The sequence below is a fragment of the Chelonoidis abingdonii genome, chromosome 6, assembly GCF_003597395.2.
Source record: "Chelonoidis abingdonii isolate Lonesome George chromosome 6, CheloAbing_2.0, whole genome shotgun sequence".
Lineage (NCBI taxonomy): Eukaryota > Metazoa > Chordata > Testudines > Testudinidae > Chelonoidis > Chelonoidis abingdonii.
Genome location: NC_133774.1, coordinates 37,117,668 through 37,135,785, shown reverse-complemented (window position 1 = coordinate 37,135,785; position 18,118 = coordinate 37,117,668).

Sequence of the window (18,118 nt, the reverse complement as noted above, 5' to 3'; positions counted from 1 at the left end):
TTATAAAAGTGGATGGGTAGGGTTCTGTGGCCTGCTTTGTGCAGGAGGTCAGACTAGATGATCATATTGGTCCCTTCTGACCTATGAGTCTATGAGCCTGGGACCCAAAAAGCTGAAAAAACATAAACCAAAAGAGATAAACCATAAATCCACGTAAGGCCAAATTCTGATGCAACTCCATTGACTGAAATGGAATTGCACCATGGCTAGATTCTGTGCTGGGCCTCCAGAAAGCCTGGCACAAAAAGTGCAGCCACCAGGGAGTGAAAGGTAGGAGGTGGCTTTATGCTATCTTTGCATCCTCCCTATTCTAGCCTGCTCCAAGTCAGTGTGTGTAAAGTAGATGAAGCAGCAGCAGCTGTTGTATTTTACGCACTTTGATATCCCCACCCACCTGCAGGGCTTCCCATGTGCTGCTCCACAGCAACAGAGAATCTCCATAGCAGCAGAGAATCTTTCCTGCCCCTGCTCCCCTCTGTGCCTCACCCACAGCACATCTCCTGACTCCTGGTATTAGGGCTGGTGAGGAGGCCTACACAGTGCCTTCCCTGGGGAAATTCTCCTTTGCTGGCCAAAGGGTTTTTTACCTGGGAAGGCCATAGCAGGAAGGAGAATCCAGGAGTCTAATTCCCAGGCTGATTTCTCCCTAATTTGCTCTGAAAGAAAATGAACTGTGGCTGACAGGAATATTCCAAATCCACCCAGGCTGCATCATCAAATTTCAGAGCCAATCAGGATAAGATGCACTATTGTACTAGAGATGGGTTTCATACTTTCAGTCTAGGGAAATCCGCATCTCAAATGCGTACACTATAATTCTTTGTCCAAGCATGTCTCCTGTTCAAAAGTACAGTATTAATTTGAAAGCTAAATGTTTTAATATCATAATTGGCTGTCTGTCTGTCATGCTTACATGGCCTCCAGTACCACTTATCTAAGCCCCTCACAATCTAGTACTTATCCCTACTTCCCTGCTTGGGAGGGGTGTTGTGTATTTCACAAATGGGAACCCGAGGCACAGACTAAGTGACTTGCCTAAGGTCACACAGGAAGTCTGTGGCACAGCAGGGAATGTTGTGGCATTTTGTTGTTTGTTAAGCATTGACATTATGCTCTGTTCTGTAAAACTCAGAAAACAGTGTTTGTTTTGCTAGTACTACTGATCACCTGTTTTTGTTATCAGGAGTTAGCATTTTTCATCTTCAAAGCGGTTTACAAATATTTAATCCTCACAGCACCCCTGCAGGGTTGTAAGTACTAACCCCATCCTACAATCAGGGAAACCGAGGCAGAGAGGTGTAAATGATTTGCCCAGAGCGTTAGGGCTGGGTCATGGGTGGCCTGTGGGCACAGAGTAAGCTTCTCATTATCGAGGCTGAAGGTCAGAGACCAATCCAGGGCCAGGTCAGGTCAAAACCAGAGTCCATGGGTGCTCCAGGGCTGAAGCACCCACAGAAAAAGATAAGTGGGTGCTTAGCACCCACCAGCAGCCAACTCCCCTGTTCTCCCTGAGCACCTCCCGCCCATTGGCAGCCCCTGCCAATCAACTCCTCCCCCTCCCTCCCAGGCCCTCCCACCTTGTTCAATCAGCTTTTCCACAGTGTGCAGGAGGGGGAGGAGTGGACGGGGCATGCTTGGGGGAGGGGGTGGAACTGGATGGGAAAAGGTGGGGCGAGGGCAGAACAGGAGCGGGAAGAGGTGGGGCGGGATGAGGCTTTGGGGGAAGGGGTGGAGTAGGGGCAGAGCCTGGGGCTGAGGAGGGGTTGAGCACCCCCGGGGAAAGGAAGAAGCTGGCACATGTGCCAAAGTCAATTACCAAATTAAAAGCATGAGGCGAGAAGCAGGGTTGGGCCAGGCCAGGGTATTTCACTGGGATTAGCTATGGTCTTAAACCAGAGACCGTAAACCAGGATCAGGGTTGGGAGCCTAGCCTAGGTCGAGAGCTGGGAGTCTTAGGTCAAAGCAAGTTGCAGAAATGAGCAGTGTCTAAGGCAGAAGCACACCAGAGGTCCGTGTTGCTCAGACAACTCCCAGAAATGGCTTCCTGATTTATATGGGAAGTGCCAGCCAGTCAGGGAATCACAGAGGGCTGTTGCTCATGCCACTTAGGGTGGGACTTCCTGCAGGGTTTAGCCTCTCAGTTCCTCTTGATGTCAACCTGCCTAGGCCCCAGTTGCAAGGAGGAAGTGGCATCTGCCTCGACCCCTGCAAAGTCCCGTTCTAGCCAGTTGGTTCCTACACAAAGACACAGGAAGTCAGAATCAGAGCTGGAATTAAAACTCAAGAATTCTACATCCAGACCTCAGAAAACTAGACTACACAACTCTCTGCTAATACATCGTATTTGCCGTAAAAATATCATGTTACGCCTGTGTACGCTAGTAAATATGTTTCCACAAACAGAAATTCCATAGTGTAGGTAGCTAAAAAATCTGTTATGCTATCAACTATGTATATTAATTGAATTCCTGCTCAAAGGTCTATCAGGTTTAATTAGAAGCAACATGAAATCTAGCTCTCTCCCCCTCACATTACAGTATATTGCATCGTGTCATAAGTAGAAAAGAAACCACGTAACAGGAAAGCAGTAACAGAACACACTTACGTTGTATTTCTAAGCTCAATTTTGGTTCAATTTGCAAATACTGACTTTAAATCTATTGCACTAGTCCCACATGTGTTTTTGATCAGCCCCTTGGGATTCTCAGCTAACCTTCTTATTAAGGCTATTGCTGCTAAAGATCACACCCACTGCCTAATTTCACAGAAGTTGTGAAATGGCTAGGGCAGTAACTGTAATTCTGTTCTCCATCCCTAAAAGAAAATAAACCTACAATACCACACCATGGACCTTTGCAAACAACCAGGGGTGGCGAGAGACATCAGGAAGTAGCTGATGCTCAGAGCCAATTTACAAAAGCAGGTAAAAGATCATATTGTATCTGACCCAAAACATGAAAGGCGATGTTTGTGCTGCCTACACTGAAGGGCTTCCTATGCAAACAATTTAACAGTATTGACTGGCTTGATTGCATGTAAATCTCATGCATGTACTAAAATACAACTGTGCAAAGGCTTTGGTTCACCTTTCCAAATAGCCCCAGCAGAATACAATAGCGCTATTCTAATCTGTACTGAGATTAAATCTGAGTACTTCAAATCAGACTTTTCCTTTCATTGAATGGCAACAATAAAATCTCTCTATGAAACACTTTCCTGCTTCACTCAGCAATGGGCTCTTACATTTCACTTGCTCCATTTTTTATGAACACACCCTAATCAAAAGATCCAATTAATACAATGTATTACTGAACGAATCGTATGTGTGAGAAAATCCATCTTCCCCAAGCAGTACAGAGTTGGGGAAAATTGTAGGGTAAACTTTTTAAGTGCTTCGGGACAGATTCTGTCCTCCTTTATGCCTGTGTCTGGAGTGGCCGGAGTAATTCCATTGACTTCTGTACTCCACATTTACATAACTGCAAACAAGATCAAAATGTGGCCCTTGGTATTTTGCTTTTTGAAGAAATCTTTTGTAGTGGAACATACAGAATTCTGGTTCCATTGTTTTGCTGTTTCTTTCTCTCTCGCACTATGTCCAGCTGACTGCTACCTTAGAAAGCTTTTGCCTACTTGGAAAATTAGATACTTGAAAGAGTTACAAAAACATTCCCCTGGAAAGGGTCTCCTAACTGACTGCTTTTCACAAGGCATTAACTGGGAGAGTCTCAAACTTTTGCTTCTGCAGGAAACAGCTTGCCTAGTTCAAAGGGTGGGGTCCTCTTTAGTTTCTATAAACATGTTGGGGGCAGTGGGCGGAGGAGGAATAGACACAAATGCCAAACGACAACTTTAACCCTCTAAATTCAAACCTCAAGGTCAGTGAAAGGTCACTTATAAGCTGATATCATATGTGCACTGCTTAACTCAGTCATTTGGCAAGAATTTTTTCTTTGTACACAAAAAGTTTCAGATACTGTCAGTCATTTTTTTTTTAAAATGCAGTTCACTTCGCTAATCATGATTCAAAGAGAGAAGGAGCATTCAGAGTAGTTATAATCTGTAAATTATTAGGTTCTGAGTGGTTCTGGTAAGGCACAAGTTTATACATTGAAAAAGCTCTGTCCCCCTCCCCGGAACCTCATATAGACCATATCAAAGTTTTTGCAGAGGCATTCCTGATACTATTGTGCTGCAAATCCTGTCTGATCCAACCTTCAAATATTTATGTAAACTGAAATATGTCTGGAAAGAAGTCAAAACAAAACAAATATGCCACACAATCTCATTCCAGCATGTCCCTCCCTCTTCATTTGCATTCAGCTAAACCCTCTCCAACTGGCTCCCAACTGTTAGGGGGTGGTTAATTAGTGATAATTGCAGAGCCTATTTCTTTGAGTACAGTGATGGCCTAATGTCTTGCCAAGCAACAATTTAGACTGGAGCTTTCAGCAGTTGTGAAATGCATTAGCAGCATTTCTTTCTTTTTCTTTTTTTTTTTTTAAGTCACTGAAAATAAGTGCAGTAGATTTGGCCTTCTTATTACTAGTTGTTACCACTGGTGCTTTTCTAAAAAGAGCCAGAAGTTAGAAACTTTGGTTTTATTTTAAATTCAAATGAAAAGTTAGTACTTACAGCCATAAAAAGACCAGTTTTTTTTTCTCTTTCTGTGCACATATGCACATGAACTAAGGCTGAATATACTTAAAAGGTAGCCACTTGCAGAACACATTTTGGATCACTTGCCAGTCACAGCTGTCTGTCTTTGCAGAGCCTGGATGTCATATGATGCAAGTTAGCACCCAAAGGAAACAAGGTGTAAGTGAGCACTCTGAAGGATTCATGAGAAAAATACTGAATTCTCATCTGACTTCTACTGAGTGGTAGAACCCTGTCCTGCAAGATGAATGGCTGCAGGTTCATCTGCAGTGCTTGAGTTCTCTCCTCACAGGAGCTGATCAGTATATTGCAGGATTGGGCCCTTTAATAGGCTGGGGAAGCTCTATCCCAATGCAATTGGAGAGGGAAAGAATCTGTCCCATCCCAGCCCCTGCCCCTATCTGCCACTGTAACAGTGTGCATGGGCGAGACTGTGCCACAAGGGGCCAAGAAAGAATTTTCGCAGTGTAGGCCCCTCACAAGCCTTGCAGCGGTGGAAGGTGGCAATCTCCATACCACAGTGACATGGAAGTTCTGGACTGCTCCAGACTGTGGAGCATCCTATAGGCAGCTGTAAACAAGAGTAGCCCAGAATCCCCCAGGATGCAGAAGTGGCTTATAGCCACCTTTGCCACTTCCCCTCTGGGCTGCACGTCCAGGAGGAACCACACAGACTCTAAAGCAGATTTTCTTGTATGGTGCTATAATTACAATGGAGTGATAGCAGTGACCTCAGTAACTTTAAAGCAAAATGCCTGTCTAAATGCATTATTTGTGAGTCAGATGTGCTGATCTGTTGGTATTATGGTGATCCCATACTCTGAAGCTTTGCATGGAAGAGTGAATTGGATGAAACTTGGAGTTCATATTGGGGTATATGTAAAGAGATGGAAGTGAATGCCCTGTGAAACAATGCACTGTGTCACCAACAGCATTGCAGGTGATGAGAAAGTGGTAAGAAATGCTGGAGATTTTCCCATACCTTGGGTTTGTTTGTTTGATGCATTAAAGGATTTGAATGTCTGAGGTGTTTCAGGTCATGATGAAAAGTTAACCTTAACTTAAACTTAATTAAACTTGGCCTTTTTATTCTTGTTTTGAAATCTCGACACGTTTTGTATGAAAAAGTGTATCTGAAACAACATACTAAAATATAGCAACCAGCAAGAGTTGGGTTTAAAAACCCACTGAACCCTTCAAGTGTGTGAATTAAATTATTACACTTTGGGGAAATTGATGTTTTCCCACTTTCTGAAAGTGCATCAATCCTTTGTAAGAATTAGCACACAGACCAATTTCTTCCAAGATAGAATAGGAGTATTTTAGGAGATCTGGCATGGTTAGAGCAACTATCAGAGGCTTTGCCAATGCTACAAGCTCCGTTCTTACTTTTTATGTCAGTAGATATTTTTTCAGTTATTTTCATTGAAATAACAGCATTTAAAATGGGAGTTAACAGCTAGTCTTGCATGCTTTTCATGGTGACTCCCTAAAACTCCTGGGTTATTCAGCTATCCTGAGTTCTTGCTCCTGGCAGCTGTCATCTACAACCTCTGCCCTCATTATGGGATATTCACCTGACTTATGTCTCGGATCTTGACTTTTATAACCTGCCAATGCAGGGTTTCATACCGCCATCCATCACTGTGCTATCTGAGCACCTTCCATGTAAAGTCAACCCAGTAGCTCTCCACCAAGATAAACTGATAACACTTCTCCCCTACCCAGCCCTTGATCCACCACCACTCCAGATGGAGTCCTTGTCACTCCATGTGGCTGAAGAACTTTTTCCGTTAGCACTGTCTTGAACCTCTCTTTACCCATAGCGCTGAGTATGCCATGCAGAGACTCCTATGTGTACAGTGTAACACCAAAGGGAAACAAGTTCAGTGTTACATCTTCTGAGGCTAGGACATAGCTACACACTTCCTCTTGGATTTTGTCACAATTTGCAACTCCCTTTGTCCCAATTTTATAGGGACAATCCCCCTATTCAGAACTTTGTCTTATTTAGGTGCCTATTCCCCCCCCCCCCCAATTTTTCATGCTTGCAGTCTGGTCACCCTAACCTCACATATCCTCCTCCTCCCACCCTCTCTCTTCTCCCCTGCCATTCACACAAACTTTTTCTCTTCTTGACAAAATATTAGAAAGAATCCAGTAGGGAACAAAGCATTAAGTGACCTTTGTGATCTTTTCCACACAGCTATATGTTTTAACTTCTCATCTAATGGAAGATCATCATTCATCTGTCCCCATCCCACCTCACATGTGGCTAACTTTCTGCATTTCACTGGACCATTTCCATTTCTGCTCTGCCACTTTTTTAGATGGGGTGATCCATATTTAAAAGAAGGGTCTGCCATTGAGCTATACAATGATATTAACCTAAATATGCGAGTTTATTTTTAGCTACTCCTTAATGAAGCCTAACATTTTACTTTTTGGACGGCTATTTTGAACACATTGAGCTCATGTCTCCATTGATCTATCCACAATAACAAACGGGTCTCCTTCTGAGGAAGAGGTAGAAATAGAAGGTAGTGTACTGTTCCAAGCTCTACCCATAAACTAAGCTCCATCAGTCTGAAATGTGAATATAAGATGCCACTTGTGACAGATTGTTCAGACTTTCCTTGGGCTTGGCTCCCTCCTGAGAGTCTCAGATGTCTCTCTAAGCTTTACACCTCCCCTCTGGCTTATTGGCTCCAAAGGACTCACTGGAAAAATTAATTATACTCTCCCAAGCTCCACCCATTCATGACCCCAAATTAAATGCCAGACATGATAGGATATTCAGATGTTCATAATATGATAATCTTTCTAGTGTGCTTTGATCAGAATTAAAACTGTAAATGATGATATTTAAATGATCCTTTTTAGGCTCCCGTAGTATCTCTCTTTTGAGATGAATGAGGCAGTTCATACCTTTCAGAGCTATTGTTCCAGGGTGCCCGCAGATTCAAGAAGACAATGTTGTATCGGTTTGCACTCAGCATTTTGAAGATTTTATTCAAATCCATAAGGGTTAGATACTTTTTTTTTTTTTTTTTTCCAGTGAAAGCTTACATTCTGGAGCACAAGATGTCAACTTGTGAGAATGCACTGGCTCATCAAGCTACCACAAAAGAGCCCAGTTAGACCTCTGTACCTAGGGCCTGGTCTGTACTACAGAATTAGGTCAGTGTAATGCAGCCTAACTCTGTAAGCGTCTGCACTAAAATGTTGCTCCCACTGATGTAACTTGCCCACTACACTGAGGACTTGGCTATACTTGCACGTGAGCCCCGGGCGCCCTAGCTCACTACCTGTCCACACTGGCAATGCACGTAGAGCGCTCCAACTCCGAGGCTATAGCGCTGCTGGTACTCCACCTTGGCAAATGGAATAATGTTTGCTGTGCCCATGCTGGAGTGCCACAGTGCCAGTGTGGACGAGTTGTTGCATTACTGTGCTCTGATCAGCCTCCAGAAACATCCCATAATCCCCTTAAATCAAGTGGCCACTCTTTTCATTGTTTGAATCAGTGTAGGAATGCAGATATGCCCTTTGAAAGTTCTGTTTCTGACAGCTGGGAATGCAGCTGCACTAGTATGCAGTAGATAATGCAGGCAAAATGGAAAGTATAACAGAACAGTGAAATGATCTTCCTTGCCAGGTGGTTTCAAAAGATAAAAGCTACTTTATCTTGCTGTCCTGGCTTCTGAGATGTGAGTAGGTGCCTTGTTGGAAGGGAAACAAGTCTGCACAGGCTCAGGATATTCAGTGTCTGTTCACACTGAATAAAGATGGCTAAAGCAGTAGTCACAGCCATGTCTGCTTTCATAACCCCAGCTAAAACAGCTCTTTCTCAGCACCTGTTCTTAGAGTTGGAGCCTCTGTGTTTGCCAAGCACCCACTGTCCCCAATTCTGGCATATACATGTATCTGCCTTGTCTGTGTGCCCAGAATGCACACTACAAAATCTTTGTGCTTGTGTGGTCACTTGGGAATCATTATGCTCATATAGCGTCCGCCACCTGCTTCTGGATATTGAAGAAGCTGCTTTGCGCCCTTATAACCTTCCTTTGCCATAGTTGAGCAGACTTTGCTGCACTGCATGTTGTTATTTATTTCTATTACAGGACGCAGACAGAGATCAGGCCCTATTTGTATTAGGCCATGTACAGACAAGTAACGTAAAAACTCCTTGCTCCAGAGAACTCACAATCTAGAATTTTGAAAACACACAGCAGGTGAACAAACAGATGGAGGATGGAGGATGAGAGGACAAGCTGACAGTATTTTTACATTTGCATGTTAGTTACAGGTGATTGCCAGATTACCTAATGCCAAAGGGTATTAAAGTGGGCATTTCAAGATACAAATATGAGGTGTTCTTCTCTGTTTCATTTATAACACATGAACCATCTCTTGAATACATTAAAGGTTATTGACAGGGATATTTAGATAGAAAAATTATATACTTATGATATGTATTGGGACAGGTGGCCAGTTGTGTTTTTGGGGGGCAAAGGAAATGAGGAAAAATGAATTCTGGGTAAAATTTATGCTAAAAAAATTATAAGCACTGTTCCTTGTAAATGGCCAGATGGTATGTCACATAATTTAGATGATAACCAACCAGAATTAAAATTAAATAATAAGACTCAAAGCCATGTGTCTGGGCTATGGTAATTTCAGTTTTTCACTGTGGGTTACCTCATCCTTTCTTCTTACTCTTCATTAAAATCATTGTTGGTCTTTTGTTAGACTGTAAACTCTTCAGAGCAAGGATTTTCTCCTACTCTCTGTGACTGTGGAGTGCCCAGTGCAAAGACCCACCTGTAGGGCCTTTAGATCTACTGCAATACAAATAAATAACAGCAACATATTTATATGGTAAGGGTGGAAATTGCCACCCTTTGAGAAAATTTAGCTCGGCTCAAGGTGAAAGGGATTCCCCCTTCACCTCACTTAGTGGAGGACTCTGCATTGCTGCCGTATTATAGCAAATCACAGGTCACATCATGTCTTTTAGATTTCAACAGGTTCATTTGGTATAAGACATGACAGGCAGTACAGTTCTGGTCTATTCTGATATGCTTCAGCTGGTGTTCTCTGCAACCAGGAGTCCAAAAGCTGAGTGACTTGAACTACCTGAGTAGAGCAATAATCCCCTTGAAATGCATTGCCTGAAGTCATGATTGCTATTGTAAACTGGAAGTTTAGATAATGGCTGGCGCAGTGCATTTACTGAACATGACTTCACAGAAAACTGATAAGAAAACCTTGGGAGTTAGGTTGAGAGTTTTAAAACTATTTCTGAAGTAAGAATGCAGCATTATTGAAAACATCTGCACTTTATATCTCTGTGTAAACAACCTTCTGCCCTAAGGGTGAATTGACCGGGAGCCACTGCCTCACCCCAGGGCTTGATGGTCAATGTGACTACATTCAGCCAAATAACAATCTATGCTAAGCAGTTGTAAAGTTTTTGGCATTCACAAACATTTTCATGAATACCCAGAGGTTGTCTGAATATCTGTGACTAACAAACAATATGTGATAATCACAAATTATGTTAACCTGAACTTGCTTTTATTTGTGAAAATATTGGTGAATTTTTTTTTCTTCAGCACATCCCAATTCAGCTTAGAAAAGAGATGACTAAGGCCGGGATATGATAGAGGTCAATAGAATCATGAACAGGGTGGAGACAGTGAATTAGCGAGTGTTACTTACCCCTTCACATAACACAAGAACCAGGAGTCACCCAATAAAATTAATAGGCAGCGTGTTCAAAACTACTATAAGGAAGTATTTCTTCACAAAATGCATAGTAAACCTAAGGAACTCATTGCCAGGGTGTGTTGAGAAGGTCGAAAGTGTAACTAGGTTAAAAAAAGAATTAGTCAAATTCGCAGTAGATAGGTCCATCAATGGCTGTGGGCCAAGATGGTCAGGGATGCAACCTCATGCTTTGGGTAGGTATTCCTAAACTTCTGACTGCCAGAAGCTGGGACTGAACAACAGGGGATGGATCACTCAATGATCTCCCTGTTCTGTTCATTCTTTCTGAAGCATCTGGCATTGGACACTATCAGAAGACAGGACACTGGGATAGAGGGACCATTGGCCGTTCTTAATTACAATGACTCAAATTTGTTGAGGGAAAAAGGGTTATATGTCCACCAGAAATTTTGCCCCTGTTGATACAGGAACATATGTACAAATGGGGCTTTAGCGTGCCCTGTGTGAAGCACTCTGGGCCCAGTCTAACAAAGCAGTTAAGCATTTGCTTAAGGACTTGCTTGTCCAAGGCTAAAGACTCCCCTGGTGCCAAATGCAGGGTGGATGCAAATGTCATCAAGACTGGTGTTGCGAGCGACATTTTCATTGTGCATTTACTGGGAGCAGTACTGGGTGAAGTGAGTTCAGAAGCAGGAGTGCAAGTAGGGTGGTACCCTCCAATATGCAGTACCATCAAGAAATTTTTAGCTGGTATGGGGTAACAGAAAGACTTGGAGCTAGCCCCCTGTTCCCTCCGGAGGGGATGGGGTGGAGCTGCGCTCTGCTTCTTAAAGGAGCAGAACATGGCTAGGGAGGGCATTAATTCTTTATATGGCTTTAACAGCACAATGCTTTGTTTAAGTTTGTTAGCATATTTATTGTGCTGTTACGTTGGTCAGGAGTCCTCAATAGGCGGGGACGGACGGAAGGTGTTTAAACTGTGTTTTTGATTCTGTTCCTCCCTCTCGGTCTGAATTATCCATGAGATCCATGCTGCATCACATCAAGTCCAAATCATCAGCTTAATACCTCTGTTTGCACTGACAGAGGATGTTTGGATTATGATGTCAGCCCATTTCTGCAGCCTGATGGGAATCAGGGGTTGTCCCCACTGTACATAGAATTCTTCTTGGCAGCAAAACTGGTTTAACATGCATGTTGTTAACTGGAACTGGAGCAGCAAAACAAATGCCTCATTTTCCAGCTTTGTGGGTGAGAGAACTATAGGTGAAGATTATAATGCCCGACACTGACAACCTTAAACCAGCTGCCTCAGGAATCTGCCAAGAACTTGGTTGAAAATACGTTCCTCATCTTAGCAACGGAGCTAAGACTTATCACTCATCTGCCCACCTTTATTTGAATGAAGCTCCTTCTGATCTGACAGCTCAGGCATAGTCAGTTTCATCCAGAACAATTTACAAACTCGGAACCTAATCCTGTAAACCCTTAATCATTTGATCAATCCCATTGAAAACAGTGGGACTATTTGCATAACTATGGACCACTTTTGTGGTAAGGTTTCAGGAGTCTGTTCTCTTCCTATAAAGGAAGTTGAATCACCCATTGAAACGCAATATTTGGGTACAGTACCAAAAAAGCAGTTTAGAATACAGTTCTACTTAAGAATTTTCTTTTAATAAGTCACACGTATGCTGAAATAGCTCCTCACACAACTCCCATATTCCATATAAACAAACTGAATTCTACTTGTGTATGTGGCGGGGGGGGGGGGGAATGAGTAGTTAAAAATGTTGATGTTTGTATATACAAAGGGGGGTGTCGGAAGGGACGGGGACAGCATGGGGGCTCCAGGCTGGGCAGAGAGGAATCACATGGAGAGTCATGTGGGGAGGTCATCCGCTCCCCCCACCCCCCCCCGAGTGCAGTACAGCAAGAAATGATTTCTACTTGCACCACTGTTCAGAAGCAACCCCAAGAGTCTCTTTCTTTGGGGGGAAAAGAAGTGATTTACTTAGTTGTACTCTTGGTATATCTGCTAGGGCATTGAGTGACTGATTCAAGCAGTAGCACTGATGGAAGTCCCAAAGAAGATTTGTCCCGCCTTTGTGCTTTAAGGTGGGGGATGATATGTTTGAGGGGAGAGGCATTGTATCATGTACGCTACCTAGAGTGTATGAGGTCAGGAGACATTTCTGATACTAAAAAAGGCAACCCATGAATGAGGACGTGACATCAGCCACTAATCAAAGGTCACTGGAAAAAAATAATTCTCCTTCCAAGTAATTTATAAGAACCAGAGGAAAAGGGGGATTCTGATCTGATAACACAAGCAATTGTGAGAACCTGATGAAAATAGAAATATAGTAGCTGGTTTTAGCCTCTAAAGAAACATAAATAGAAATTCTTTTGAGTATTATGATGATTTTTTTAAAATGCTATGCATTTTTTTTTAAAAATCTGCTTATGAACATATGAATCAATCTCTCATAAAATGTGGAAAGAAGAGCCCACCCAACTATTAAGAGAGAGATTCTGAGGAAAGAAAAAGTTTATGCAGCTAACACAACATAAAGCTTGCCAAGATCATCTTGCTTTAATTCTTTGGTCAGCAAAGCCACTTTACAGAACTATTAACTCGTGAGTTGTTTACTCGATTTTTTTTTTTTCCTAGCAATTTCATCATTCTGCTATTTTTTGGGCCTTTTTCCAGTCCCAAAGCACTAAGATATTCTGTTGAGAACACAATAAACTAAAACAAATCAATGCATGTGAATGGCCACAAATGTCACATTGCTTATCTTGCTCTGTGAAACACTAAGCAGCTGCTGGCTTTTAACGAGGAGGAAAAACAAAGCTCTGTTAGTATTCCTGTGCATACTTTGTTGTTTCACTTAGCAGCTGATTTTGGAAGAAGAAAGGAACAAAACTGATCTAATGTCTTTCCTCTCAAGATCAACCCACATCCTTCCTAGGACAGGAAGAGCAGGTGAATAGGACACAGGACATTTGGCACTTCTGTGGCTTCAATGATGTGGTTTATTCCATGGTTTTCGTGAGAACAACAACAGTTACAGGGCTGTGAAAATGCAGTTAGTTCAGCAGAGAAAGGAAGATGAGAGGATCAGCTGTGGCATCATGGTATAACTGTACTGAGTTAAAAACACTTCTAGCAGAACAATGGAACTGTATTCTCCACCCTGTAGAAACAATTTAGGGACCAATCGTCTCCTCTTTAGGTGTGTGGTTTGTCCACACATGGAAAAGGGCAAGTTGCAAGGGGCTCAGTTAAAGAAATGTAAGATATCCTGAGCCAGTTATAAAGCAGGGCAAGCAGCACAGTGTGCATTACAAGCACAGGTCACAAGCTTCAAAGGGATTGCGTCAACGAAAAAGGAGGCCTCTCCATGAGAGGCCAGCACTGTATATTTTTCCCCCTCAGCCCCATTATTGAAATTTCCTCAAAACCAGTGTGAAACAAGGGTTCTCAGGCTTTTCCATACTGCAGTCCTCTCTTCTATACTTAGACCACTGCAGGATTCCCCTCCTATCTATCAAGGATTGAAACCAGGATCCACCACCTATTTAGCAACATCGGAAGGGTCCCTGGAACCTGTCCATGACTCCCAGTTGAGAACCCCTTTTGTAAAGTAGTCTTAGGAAGTTTAAAGCTACAGCCTCTGAGATGGACCCCCAATGTGGCTTGGAGAAAATGGCCATGGTTCACACAAAAGATTGCTGTTATGCTCCATTAATAATAGTAGTCATGGTGAGGGAAGATAGGGAACCAGAAACCAGGAGTTGTTAAACCACAGAAGAACACTTCAAGAGCAAAGAACCTTGATCTCCTTCTCCCCCGACATATGTCAGAGATTTCTGTGGAGAGAGAGAGGATGTAGGAGAAGAGCATAGGCCCATGTATGAACTTATAGGCCATTATTCTCAATAGATAGCCCCGGCATGATGGAATTCTGTTTGTGAGCCTTGATACTTGCATATGGGCAGACAAGTAAGATAGTTCTGACCAGCGTGCTATGGGTATTTTTAATAATTATTTGTACTACCGTCGCAGTTACACTATGGCATTGCAGTTTTGAACTGCTTTTCCGCTCCCCCACTAGACATGGATTTAGAGCAAGATATTGTATAGCCTCACAACAACAGAGGGAGGTAACAGAATTCAAACAAAAGCAATGAGGCATTTTCTTGCAAATGGTCTCAGTAAATATGCCTCTGCCAACAGCAACATACATGAAGAAAGACTTACAAAACTGGTGTCAACTGAGAGCCTGTTTTGCCTAATCACATAGGAAAAATTGTTCAGTATCAGCTCATTGCGGTGAAGCTATTACCCGTTGAATGCTAGAAAGGTCAGCTGGGGTTATCTGATGCATAAGTACTGGCTGCACAAATTCCTGGGGCAAGCTTAGCTCCTGCTCTGTGCCTTTGGAAACAAAAGTTCTTAGGTCTTTGTTTATGAATCTGCCTAGTATGATTCAACCCCTTTCTCTTCCTTTTTTTCAGATAGACTGTGAGAACTCTGAGCAGATGAAGATCTCAATGTGTTAATCAGATGGAAAAGGTGTGTTGTGCAACTTCTTTTCATGCACAATATTTGATAAGAGATTCAAGCTTTGTCTGGAGTAAGTTGGTGATGTGGGTTAGAACTTCTAAGTGAAGATGGGCTTGTCTAAAATCTATGTTATAACGCTTTTACACTGTGTTCTTCATTAGTGCTATTTTTCAGTATTTTTGGAGTCACAGAATGACGATGGTAAACAAAGATTATTTAACAATATTAGAGGGAGGTCTACTAACTTGAGCAAAGGTCAGGAACTGCTCCTGACTTCTTGTCGTGAATCTGACACTGATGCCCTCTGTGGATTGGGCCAGTCACTTAACCCCTACTTCAGTTTCATTATAAGATGATTGTGATAATATTTAACTATCTTATGGGGAATTGTGAAGTTTTATATTTGTGATGGTTATTTTTTAAGAACTACATGCTAAATATGATCATCTATGTCGTTGTTAGGCTGAATAGTGCCTGTGTGAGGTACAACCACAATATGATTCATGCAGAATATGATTCATACTCCAGGGATGGCCAAACTGCAATTCGTGCGCCACATGCAGCTCTTTTACAGTTAAAGTGCGGCTCGCAGAGCCTTGCAGGCTCCCCTCATTCTCTGCCTACCAGACAGTTGGGAAGGAGGCATGGGGCTTCTGGCCTACGGCAGGCTCGTGGGGTTTGGGGTTTCTGTGAGAGATAACTGGTGCCTGCTGAGAGTGAGGGGCACAATTTAAAGGTTCTCTCTCCCCCAACAGCTTGAGTCATGGCCCCCCCAGGTGCACATCCCCCCTCCGCCTCCCTTACCATCAGCGGCCCTTCCCTGCAGCTCCCAAGTGTTAGTCCTGCCTGGAGAGGCGGAGGCAAACAGCTGGGAGCTGCAGGGAGGGCAGGCTGCTTTAGCTCCAAGGGGAAAGGCAGCAACAAAAGCAGTGGCTCGCCCTACAGCTTCCAGCTGTTTGCCTCTGCCTCGGCCACAGCTCCCAGCTTGATGGCTCCGGCAGCTGCCATGCAGGGAGGAGGCCTGGCGGCACTATGTGACAGCCATGACAGTGAACTCTGGCAAAAATCTGGGGAGGACACATGACCCCATGTGCCTCCCTCCACATGTCACCCCCAGCTTCCTCCAATCAGGGAGGGTGGTGTTGGTGCTTCAGTCCCATGGGGCACGCCTGCCAGGGCCCAGGGATTCAGCAGGAGCAGGGCTGGAGCCCTGAGCCCCAGCAAGCACGTCTTGGCTCTTGAACTTCTGAAGATTGTCGTATGCAGCTCGGACGGTCAGTACGTTTTGGCCACCCCTGCTATAGTCCAATTAATGGGCTTTGGGTCTGGCCCCAATTGACAAAACGCCACTAATTCTTTCCTCATTCTGAGCCAAGTCTTACTCAGGAATAGTTTTAGTGAAATCAGTCCTACTCACGTGAGTAAGGTGCTAGGATTTGGCCCTCATATTTATTCACAGTCTACATTAGCAAGTAATAGTATATAATGTATTGTTTAATGTGCAACAATCCATTCAGTATGAACCACTCTAGGACTGGCTTTTGTCTTTTGGCTGTTCTCAGAATCATACAATATCGAAGTGAGAAAGAACAGAGCATTAGCAACTGTGTATATTTTGTTGCTCCAGACTAAAGAAAAAAAGAAAAGCATTTAATCATATTCAGATGAAAAGGTTTAGCAGTTCTATTCTGAGTCTCAAATATTGCTAAAAGGATGTAGTTTAAAAAGTTCAAACATGTTTGAGTTTGGGATCCCCTGACTATTTACCTTAGCTGCACATCTTGTTGGTTCCTCAGTGGGTGACAATTAGACGATATTGAGGAACGAGTTTGTTGGAATCCAAACAATAAGTGTTTCCTTTCAAGAGCAATTGGTTCTTTCCAAATAGTTACGTTAATTACAGGTCTCAACTATTTTAGATGATGTTATGAAAAGACGTTTTACTGTGAGAAAGTTATTACGTTTTGTTTTTCCTTTTAAGCTAATTATAAAATGTTGGCAAATGTGAGGCATTATTACAGCAACTCTCTCTAAGTATATTTGGAAATGGAATTAATTCATTCACCATATCATTTATTACCTTATATGGAGGAGGTCTTTTATCTCTTCAATTTTTGTTTATCACAGTTATTTTATTCTTTAATCTTATTACTTTAAAAGTGTTTTTTCCTGTGTCTGGTGCCTCGCTGACAAGATTTCCAAGCTTAATTCTCCTTCCCTTTTAAAATTTACGAGAATAAACCAAAGTGTCTTAATCTAAAAAGCTCTGGGGCAGATCCTCACATAATGTCAATGTTGAAGTCAATGGAGCTATGAGCATCTGCCCCACTGGCTCTGCAGAGTTAGCACAGCAGTGGGTCTGTTGGACTTTCCTAACGCATTATTCCAGCTGCCACTTTGTTCTCTAATGTGAGTGCTGGGTTTATCTATCTTGCTGATAAGAAACCAAAATTAATGCACATACCGCTTCCTATCTTGGCTAAATGGGAATGTGATTCACCTCCCAGGTGAAAGAACACATTTTCCTTTTCCACAGTAAACCCAAAGTCTGTTAACTTTGAAGATACCACAGGCCACCAGCCTTTCTTAAGATACATGATGAAGAAAAAAATAGAATTCTCAAATTCTGCAGTTCTTTACTACTTGATGGATATGTACAGGAGTAAAATAGGAAGCCACCCACCTCAAGTATCACTGCTCCGAACCCAGGAGTGATTAAAAGTTGTTAGCCACCTCGCACGGCTATTCCATGGCCTGTGTGCAATGACTTGGTGGTTTCTGTCTATTTCCTGGTGGACAAGGGTCTACTTTACAAACCCACCATCTTGGCAGTCTCAGCAGAGATACCAAGAGTTAAATGGACACTGCAAAATGGTAACATCTCCCTCACGCTGTTCCCCCAAGCCAAGTTAGAAACACGTTGACAGGGCAGTACTGACCATATGTTGCTACACTACTCCTCTATCCCCGTGTATGCATAAAGGTCTTCAGCTTCCAAAGCTGTCATTCCAGAGCTTTGAATGAGCACTAAGTTCTGCCAAAGCAAAAATAAATAAGTAAAATAAAATACAAAGGATCAGCATGTGAGGTTGAAGTAGAACAGATAACACATTAGAAAACTCACCATCAGTGTGATAGGACCCCGGGCAGAGA